The sequence below is a fragment of the Gracilinanus agilis genome, chromosome X (genome assembly GCF_016433145.1).
Source record: "Gracilinanus agilis isolate LMUSP501 chromosome X, AgileGrace, whole genome shotgun sequence".
Taxonomy (NCBI): Eukaryota; Metazoa; Chordata; class Mammalia; order Didelphimorphia; family Didelphidae; genus Gracilinanus; species Gracilinanus agilis.
Window position 1 is genome coordinate 54,420,779 of NC_058136.1, and position 10,227 is coordinate 54,431,005.

Genomic DNA, 10,227 nt, shown 5'->3' on the forward strand with positions numbered 1-10,227 from the left:
TGAGCTGATGGAATAGTTAAGCCTTAACTCATCCAACCCTACTTACAGCATAAGGGAACATGGTTTCTGCGCAGGTGAGGAGACCCTTAGCCTTACACACTGATAGGGAACCGAAACATTAAGCTCTTAGCATCTTAGCACTAAATAACCGTGATGATAGAACAGCTACCATGACAACCAAGAAGTAGAGAGGAGCGCAAGTTTGTGTGAGAGAGAACGATCCAAAGATAGCATTGGACTGACAGTAGAACCGAAGACATCCCTCCGCTAGATGCAGGCTGACTGGATTCCATGCCTCTGCGTGCCCTTCCCTCCCCCCCCCCCCCCATTAACTAGCTGTGTCTGATGCACTCCATTTGGTCATGCCTTCACAATGGTGCTCTTTTCCCGGGGTGGTGTTTGTCGTAGTAACTAGGCAGTGACTTGAAGATCTTGATTTGTTTCTGACCAGAGTAAATGTCACATTTCCTGATTTTTTCTCTCATTCTTTGCAACTTTGGTCTCGTGCCCCAAAGAGCTGCAGGCTACTTGTTGGACTGTTCAGGTTATTTCTCTTTTATGGGCAAAAGGCCTGAAACTGTCATGAGTACTATTGAAATATGGCCATCTCCGTGCAGAATGCAAGGCCACAGGCGGGGCCTTGGGTTGAGAACATTGCTAAACTGCCCTTTTGCTCCATGCAAAACAAACCTCTATTTAAAGAACCGACTTGGTCATTCTTTCTAGCCAGGGAGGGAAGATGTGATTTAGTACTGTCCTTTGGTATTTGAGAGAGAGAGAGAGAGAGAGAGCGAGGGAGGGAAAGAGAGCAGAGGCCCACAGAACATAAGGGCGGACTCTCCCCAAGGAGAAAAAGGACAGAGAGGAAGGCATCTGGAAGCTAGGCAGCTGGCTCCTTCATTTGCATCTTCTCCTCTTTTTGTTTATCTGCGAAAGGAAGGATTTTGGGTGCAGACAAGATTTCTTTCTTTCTTTTTGTTTCAAAGTCGCTTCAGCAGCATTCCTGGATATGTGAGATCTTTTCAAAAGGACAAAATATTTCTTCAAACAAGATTAGATAAACTGTGTGGGGGAGGGGAGGGGAAAGCCTTAGTAAGAAACCAATCAAGATCAAGGAAAGTAAAAGTAGTCTAGGCCTTGCATTTTCTTTTGATTTAACTTAATAACCAACCTTTCCTCAACTTCCCTCATAGATATATTAGAGAGAGAGAGAGATCTCGATCTCAATAGATAGAGAGATAAATACACCCCCACACACATTTATATACCCACACACAGTATTTAATCAACTGAGAGTATCTTCTTCATTGCTGATTTCGAATTTCCACTTTAACATGCATAAAGGATAAAATGTTTAGAGCCTTCTTACAAGATGAATTTTATAAAATTCAAGAAAATAAATTAAAATCATTCTCAATCAAACCAAGTTGTCCGAGCAAATGGTTTTGTGGCACACACACCCTCGTACTCAGAGGAGCTGGGGAACAACCCTAGCGTCGCTTTAACTTGGAACCAGACTGTGGGATGGCTTTTTTGGTGGCGAGTAGAGGGATGACGGGACAGATGATTCAACAGCAACAGTTCCGTTATGAGCAGGCCAAACCAGCTTGGCTTACACAGAACACCCCCCCCCCCAAGATGGCCGCCTCCTATTAATGGTTCCAGGCTCCTACCCCTACTATAGCTTTAGCTCCCAATCACCTTTGCCTAAGGCTCAGTGGTCTGGCTGAGCAGGAATGTGATGGGAGAAGAATCCATGAGTCAAGGCCAAAGCAGGAGAGGCTAGAGTAGAGGCCTCGCCTTTGAAGTGGTTTTGATTTAACCTGCACAATTCTGCTTCCTGGCAGTTAGAAATATTCCAGGCTAAGCTGCTTGGGCCACGGCAAGCAAAAGTCATGAAAAGAGATGATTTCGAGGTACTTGGCCCTGGCTGGGAGATCCTTGATTCAGGGTGCTAATAGGGTGGGAGGGTTTTTGCCTCAGTGGAGCAGAGCAGAGCAGAGCTCCAGTTCCCAAGGAAGTCATGTTCCCCAACCCGCCCCCCCCCCATTTGGCCGTGTACTTGGAGCCTGAGCTAGAGCTAGTTTCCAAGCTCTTAGAAACTGGTAACAGAGAGAACCCTTTGTTCCCGGCCTCCCACATATCATAAACCTCCTTTGTCTGTCCTGAAAGAGCTCCCTTTGTGTTTGGAGCAGCCAGAGATCAAGATGCAGCGGGGGAAACCAGAAACATTTGCTTACAGTTCTCAGGGGCAGGACACAGCAGTGGTCACAGTGCTGCAGGAGCAGCATGTAGAAGGCCTGGCTGCAGCCAGTGCACACTGAGCAGACCCTATCTGAGCCACAACCTGAAGGCCTGGGTGCTGTAGGCGGATGAATTCGGAGGGTGCACCAAGGAGGTTAGGGTGGAGGGTGGCAATGGGGGTGTCAGCCCACACCCAAGCCATGGGAAAACAAAACTGTATTTTTTAGCCCTGACAACTTGTGACTTGCTACCCTGTCATCCTGCCTTACATGTGACAGCATTCATGCACATAAACACACATTAAAATATAGGCTGGAGCCCACGGAATGCACGTGGTGCAGGAGTCAAAGAAGTCAAAGTTGCTCATTGGGCTGCCTTCAAGGAGACAATATGGGTGGCAAAGCCCACCTTCATATACCGACCCCCCCCCAGTTTCTCCCTCTTTTTTTTAAACCCTCACCTTCCATCTTGGAATCAATACTGTGTATTGGCTCCAAGGCAGAAGAGTGGTAAGGGTGGGCAATGGGGATCAAGTGACTTGCCCAGGGTCACACAGCTGGGAGGTGTCTGAGGCCGGATTTGAACCTAGGACCTCCCGTCTCTACGCCTCGCTCTCAATCCACTGAGATACCCAGCTGCCCCCCTCCCCAGTTTTCCCCTCTTGAATTTCCCTACTGTCAGGCATGACAGACTGCATTTCTTTGGCCTTAACAACTGAGTCACCCAGTACTAAGTGATACCCTGAGAAAAGAAGCCCATTTTCCTTAACAGTGGGGGGAAAACATTATGATGCTAAGGGATCTTCTCACCATGGGGGACAAGAGTCAGGGAAAAGTGAAGGTAGGGAGTGGAGGCTTGCTCAAGATCCCAGAGCTCCTATGGGACAGAGAGGCTAGCAGGTGGCATTGCAAGCCAAACCCTCTCACTCCAAATCCAGCACTGGGTCATACATACTACTCTGCTTTTCTATAGGTGTAAGTGTGAAAACCGAAGCTCAGGTCTAATCACCCAGTTAGTAACTGGCAGAAGCAGAATGACAGCTGGCTGTAAGTATAAGGATGTCACAGTGAAGAGGGTCAGCGGTTCTCCCCCCCCCCCCCAGGACCCAAAGAGCTGGGAATGCAGGCAGAACAGCAGGGGGGCTGACTTCATTCAGCAGGGAAGCTTCCTAGCAATCCAAGTGACCCCGGAGGGGAATGGGCTGCCTCAAGGGTCTTCAGTTCAAGGCTAGTTGACTTTTTGATGGGAATATCACAAAGCAAAGGGGATGCTAATGTTGGCATATGTGCATTAGATGGCCCCGAGGTCTCTTCCAGATTCATGTACCAACATGAGATATCAAAGGATAACTCGAAAGAAACAGGATGGAGATTTATAAAGGTAAGAAAAAGAAACCTAGTGGGGGGTGGGGTTGAGGGGGTGAAGGTGAAGATGAGAGTAGAGGAATAAGTAGCAGAGACAGTCCAATGGTGAGTACACTTGAGAAAGGAGTATCCCAGCCTTAGTCCTTGCTGAGGTTGTGAGGGAGGGGAAATGACCTAGTTAAAGGGGTGCCATGCTGAGGGGCTAAATGGGGATAACATTGGTGTGAGCCAGAAGAGGACTACAAAGTAAGGTTCGAGGATGGTACCTTCCAAGGAAGAAACTCAAACTTTCCCCCCTGTCCCCACCCTGGGGATCTGCCAAGGTCTCAAGACAAAGCCCTGCTGGCTCTTGGCTAGTTAAGGCTCTATTTTTCCCCATTCCCATCTAAAGGCATTAAGCTCCCCTAAATACTAGAGAACAATCATAACAATAGGAACACTATTGTGGAGACTTCTCCTCCTCCTGTCTGATGGGAAAGAATGCCAATCAGTAACTTTTGGCTGAGGAAGATTTGCTGGATTCCTGGTACACTTTCCAGCTTGTTTGGGGGCATCTAGAGTTTGTTGTTGATGTTACATTGGGTTTATTCTGGTGGTGGTCAAGCTTCTACTTCCTGACTTTTGAGACTTTTCACCACCATGACCTAGTACAGTGATGGCAAACCTATGACACAGGTGCCAAAGATGGCATCCAGGGCACTCTCTGTGGGAATGCAGGCCACCCTCCCCTCCAAACCCCTCCTTCCAGAGTTCTTTACTAGAAAGGCAGAGGGACTCAGCAGAGCTATTCTCCCTCTCTCCACCATGCCTGAGGACATTGTTTCATATCCTCCACCCCTCTGCCCAGCTGCCTAATGGGAGTGCACAGAAGTGTTAAACTGGAAAAAACACAGAACTATTAAATAATCAGAAAAAACACTTTTTAATTAGGCAAAAGGGAGTGAGTGCATTATTAGGCCTCCACTCAGAACTGTGCGCTACAAACCCATACAGAGTCCCCAGGACCCTCGTTGCTCTGATCACTGACCCCCTGGGAGAGCTAACCATTTACCATTCCAAAGAACCATTAAAATTGGGAAGCTTAAACACCGTTTTAGGGGAACTAGGGACTGAGGATGAGAGAGGATAGTTGATTGGTTTTACAATGGTAACAAAGAAAATAAGGAGTCCCAGACAGAAATAACAGTGGGAGGCTGACGCTTTATAATGAACACAATAGGGAAAAAGCCTACCTTGGTAAAGAACTTTGGCCTAAGGGGAGCCTCATAAGCAGCAGAGCTGGAGGGAAGCGGAGCACTGGGGCCACTCCCCTCCCCCTTTCCACAGGTGTCTCTCATCACCCGACCCTCTGCCCAGCAGCCCAGTGGGAGCACTTCCTCCCTCCCCTGTCTGGGGGAAGGGGTGGGGTGGGGCATGGCACTCAGTCTCTAAAAGGTTTGCCATTACTGACCTAGTATCCTCTCTCCCTGGAACAGTGGTTCCCAAACTTGTTTGGCCTACTGCCCCCTTTCCAGAAAAAATATTACTTAGCCCCCTGGAAATTAATTTTTAAAAATTTTAATAGCAATTAATAAGAAAAATAAATGCACCTGTGGCCATCACCGCCCTCCCCTGGATCGCTGCAGCACCCACCAGGGGGCGGTAGCACCCACTTTGGGAATCACTGCCCTGGAAGATCCTTCTGCCCTTGCAGTCCCCTCCTCTAGTTGAACAGTTCTTCCTAGAGCCTCCATTTTAAGGAACATGCCCAGACCAGCATTGTTAACTCCCTCATTCCTCTTTGGGCCTCAGAAGTGACTCTCTGTGGACTTTATTCTCCACCATTCTCCAGCATGGGTACATGTTCTAGAAGTGAGGCCTCTCACCTTCACTGCTCTGGCTCCCTATGTTCCCCTATTCCAAAATTTAGCTAATGACCTCTTAGCAGAAGCAAAATCATTCCTCCCCATGTATGCTTCCCCAGCTCTAGCCTGGACCCCAGAGCTAAGTGGAAGCATACTTCTATCTGCCCTGTACAAAAGTGAAGGCTGCTGGAAAAGGAAGAAGGGAGCAAACTGAGTTTAAAGTCTGTATTGGCCATATCTAGGATAAAAAGGAAGAGGATTATAACAAGAAGGCTTAATACAGCATGCACGGTAGTCAACAAGCATTTCTGGTAAAAACATACAAGGGTGAAAGGTCCCAGGCTCACAGATTTAAAACTGTAGGGGGCATCAGAAGTCTTCTCTTCTAGCTGCCCCATTAGAGATGAAGAATCCGAGGTCTGGAGAGATTAAATGATTTGGCCCGGGCCACACAACCAGTAAGTGCCTCGGGGATCCCATACAAAACGATCTGCTTAGCACCCTCCGATTTTTCCAGTCTTTTCCACCTTATTCCCCAACCCACAGTCTTTGGCCCAGTGATGCTGGCCTCCTTGCTATTCCACAAACTACACTGTCTCAAAGCTTTGGGCATGTTCCAGGCCTAGAATGGTTCCCCCACCCCCAGTCTTTGAGAACTGGCTTCCTTCAAATCCTAACTAAAATCTCATCTTCTACAGGAAGTCTTTCCCACCTCAACTTGAATTTAACCCTTTCCTTTTCTTACTTAATTCCTATTTATCTTGTATATTGCTTGCTTTGTACATATTCATTTGCCTGTTGTCTCTCCCAAGAGATTACTAGCTCCTTGAGGGCAGGGACTGTCTTTTGCCTCTTTTTGTACCCAAATTTAGCATCCTTTTCCAGAGTACCAAACTGCCAGAACCAATGTAGTGAACAAATATTAAGAAGGGAAGGAAGTAGTTTTGGACATCTGCAAGGTAACAACCAACAGTGGATTCTTCCAGACCCCATGGAGTACCTGAAAGAAGTCCAGACAGGTAATTAGGAAATAGGGTCAGAATTGATTCCTGAAATTCCTGAGAGCTGAGGGTGTTCTTAGAGCAGGAGAGTGCACAATTTAGACTTAGATGGCCAAAAAAGTCCAAAAGATAAACAAATCTTCAAAAGCTAGAATGTAAAAAGAGAATGAAAGATTTGGATTTACAAAGCTGTAAGAACTGAAGGATAAAAATTAATTGAACAAAAGCAAATGATAAGATTGGCCAAACATAGGAAAACACCTCAAACCTAGGAAACAGAACAAAAATAGGATGAATAGGGGAAAAAAAACTAAGAATTAAGGCCTTCCACAGAAACATGGTGAAATGAAAGTCTAAATATCCTACTTTAGGAAATAATTCTGGAACATTCTTAAGCAATAACAGGAGAAGATTCACTTCAGATCACAGATCTAGAGCTGGGAATGTACAAGCCATCTAGTTCTCTCTCTCCATTTCACAGTTGAATAAACTGAGGTCCATCGATGTTAACTGACTTTCTCAAAGCCACATGGGTAGTTAAGTGGGAGAGACAGAGTGTGAATCCAGGGCTTTTGACTTTAACCCCAGCAAACCTTTCCCCTGTACATAAGCTAGGCAGACAGAAATAGAAAACCAAGAAACTGGGGACCAGAATAGAGACCCTCAACATTAGCCTATGTGTGGGCAGCCTGTGCTTCTCCATTTCCCTCTAGGTGATGATATTTATCTAGATTTCTACAAAGAATGGTTGTTTTTTCCATATGGCAGCAAGATAGGGCACACCATTGCCTCCAGAGATGTACTGCTAAATCAAACTCTCAAAGATCTACTTCATAGAACTTGATTTTTAAAAAAATCATTTTTGAGAACAAACATTTGAGAATCCCCAGGACAGTGATAAAAGCAAAAGTAGGAACCGAGGCTACATAGTATATTACTCGATCTCAACCTATATTCAAAAGCAATTGTCACAAATATTTGATACTAGTTACAAAATAGAAAAAAGAGCTCAAGGGAACAAGACTGATAAACGACACCCAGAAATAATCAAGCACAGTGACCCAGTGTTAGATAAACCCAAGAACAAAAACTTTTTTGAGAAGAACTTTTATGTGATAAGAACTATCTAGAAAACTTGGGAAGCAGTTTGGTTTACAAAAGCGACTTATACTAAGCAGCACAATTAGCTACAAATAGATATATAACTAAATATTCAAAGTTACAACATTTCAAAAGATCCAGTTATGAAAGGGAGTTCCCTTTACCACAATCCAGGAAATTATCATTAAAGATAAAATAAACAATTTTGAATACACAAAATTCAAAAGACTCTGAACAAACAAAAGTGATATGCCTACAAGCATGGGGGGGGGGGAGCTTCCTATCAGTTATCTCTCTCAAGTTCGATGTCCCAAGATGCATAGTTACACTAAAATCCATTTTCCGATAGAGAAGTGCTCTAGAGATGGGAACAAAGAGTTCCCCAAAGAAAGGCAAACTGTTAACCTTGTAAGGTATGTGCTTTAGGCATGCATGGATGCTTGGGTTGTCTACATGCAGATCATAAGAGGCATTGATAGAGATCTGTGGAATCCTGGCCACTCCACTCCAAGGCACTGTTTGGAGTTTGGTCCCCCAAAGAATGGCTATGAATATACAAAAGTGAGATCGGATTTGGAATGTACCATAAAATACCCGAGTGAATGAACACTCCCGTGAGATGGCTTAACTCAAACCCAAAGAGGCCCCGATCTCGCCCCACGCAGAAATGCCCTGAGATGGAAATCTGTAGGGAAGCAAGCTGGAAATGAGGGTCGTGTTGAAGACCTGGCTTCCTCCACATGCCCTTAGCTTCCAAATTCTCTCTTTCTCATGGCCCTGTTTGGAGGGGGTCCTCTGAAGAGAATGTGTGGTCTCATGCACGGCTTCTCCCACAGAGCCCTCCGGCTAATGCTGCCTTGCAGCTTTGCCATTCTCTCTACCAGCCCGGAGCCAAGCCTAAGTGGCAGAGTACAAAATGTCCCAGGCTTGGTTGGAAATCTAGGTCACGCCCACATGAACGGAATCCTCCGAGTCACTAGTGAGAAGAAAATATAATCTAAAACAACTCCGGAGTCTTGCCTTGCACCCGACAAACTGTCAGAGGATGCGAGATGTCAACTGGCAATATGGAAGGGGTTGGCGAGAGGATTGTGGGAGGATGGTGGGACGAGGCATACGATTAGCTACTTCTCCCCAATCCCCCCACAAATCGCTTAAAATAATGCCTCGAACTAGCTGTTAGAGTAGCAGAAAGAATTAAAAATTGGGATAAAGCTGTCTTCCAGCTGAGGACAACTTGGGGAAACTCTGACCTCCCAGTGGTGGGCTGGCCCGATTGAAGCCTCGAGGCAGATTTACTAGAATGAACAAACAACAAGCCCCGGGGACTAAGCCTCAATTTAGGGAGTCTATTTATGCCCCCTCCCACCCCCCCACCACCTCCCACTGTGTGGGGTTTCCACAGCTGATCCGGAAGGGCCAGGGCCTCTGACGGAAGCTGGTCTCAGGGCGCAGGCGTGCTGAGGAGATACGGACTGCGCAGGAGCAGTGGGGCCCTGCAGGGGCCGGACCTTGCTGGCTGTGGCCCCTGCCGGAAAAGCTAGCGGAGTTCGTAATTTCTGTACAAGAGCGGAAGGGCGGGGCCTCATTGACACTTGCTGCTGGCTCGGGCACCCCGGGTGGGGGGGGGGGGTTTGTGGTGACCTCGTGCTGGGGGCCCTGGGCATGGCCAGGGCGGGGAAGATCACCTGACCTTGGAGCATGGCCCATTTGAAGACCCAAGAGGTCAAAGGCCTCCACCCTCCACACCTCGGACCCCAACAAAAAGTACCTGGCCAAGAAATAGGCCCGGAACATCCTCCTAAGGATGAGCAAAAGGTACAGAACCCAACGAGGCCGAAGGATAACAATCGCTAGTGAATGAATTAAAGGCCTTGCAGGTGTTCTTGGGGAAGAGTCCAAAACTAAGCAGCAATCAGGAGAACCCCAAGAAGGTAACCATGAAAGGCCATTTATAAGGGATGTAATGAGGTCAAACCGTTTACTTCCTGTATGGGAAGCCTTTCTCTAACTCTTTAACATTGTTTGAAAGAGCATAGACACCGGGAGAAGGCCTGGGTCTGCAAAACAAACAGAACAAAATGGAGCAATTATCTCACCCCAAAGAAGGGTGAATAGAAAAACGGTTACAGTGCCAGGGAGGAAGGGGTGGAGGGCTGCTAGGGCTGGAACCTTATTCCCATCAGAACTGGGTCCAAGATCCAATAACATAGATACCCAGAAGAAGCTAAAAGCCTTTTTAAGCAGAGAGAACTAGGAAGGAGGGGATAGGATAAGGGAGGGACTCATGATCTGGACATAAAGGGAGTCCTTATTAGAAGAACATGGCACATATTACCTATCAGATTTGTGAATAAACAAAACAGAGAGAGCATTGTGAGCTTTAAAATGGATCATTTTGATTATATTACATTAAAAAAGTTTTGTACAAATAAAACAAATGTAGCCAAAATTTAAAAAAAATTTTTTTTTAAACCCTCAACTTCTGTGTATTGGCTCCTAGGCAGAAGAGTGGTAAGGGTGGGCAATGGGGGTCAAGTGACTTGCCCAGGGTCACACAGCTGGGAAGTGTCTGAGGCCGGATTTGAACCCAGGCCCTCCCGTCTCTAGGCCTGACTCTCAATCCACTGAGCTACCCAGCTGCCCCCTGTAGCCAAAATTAAAAGGAAAGCA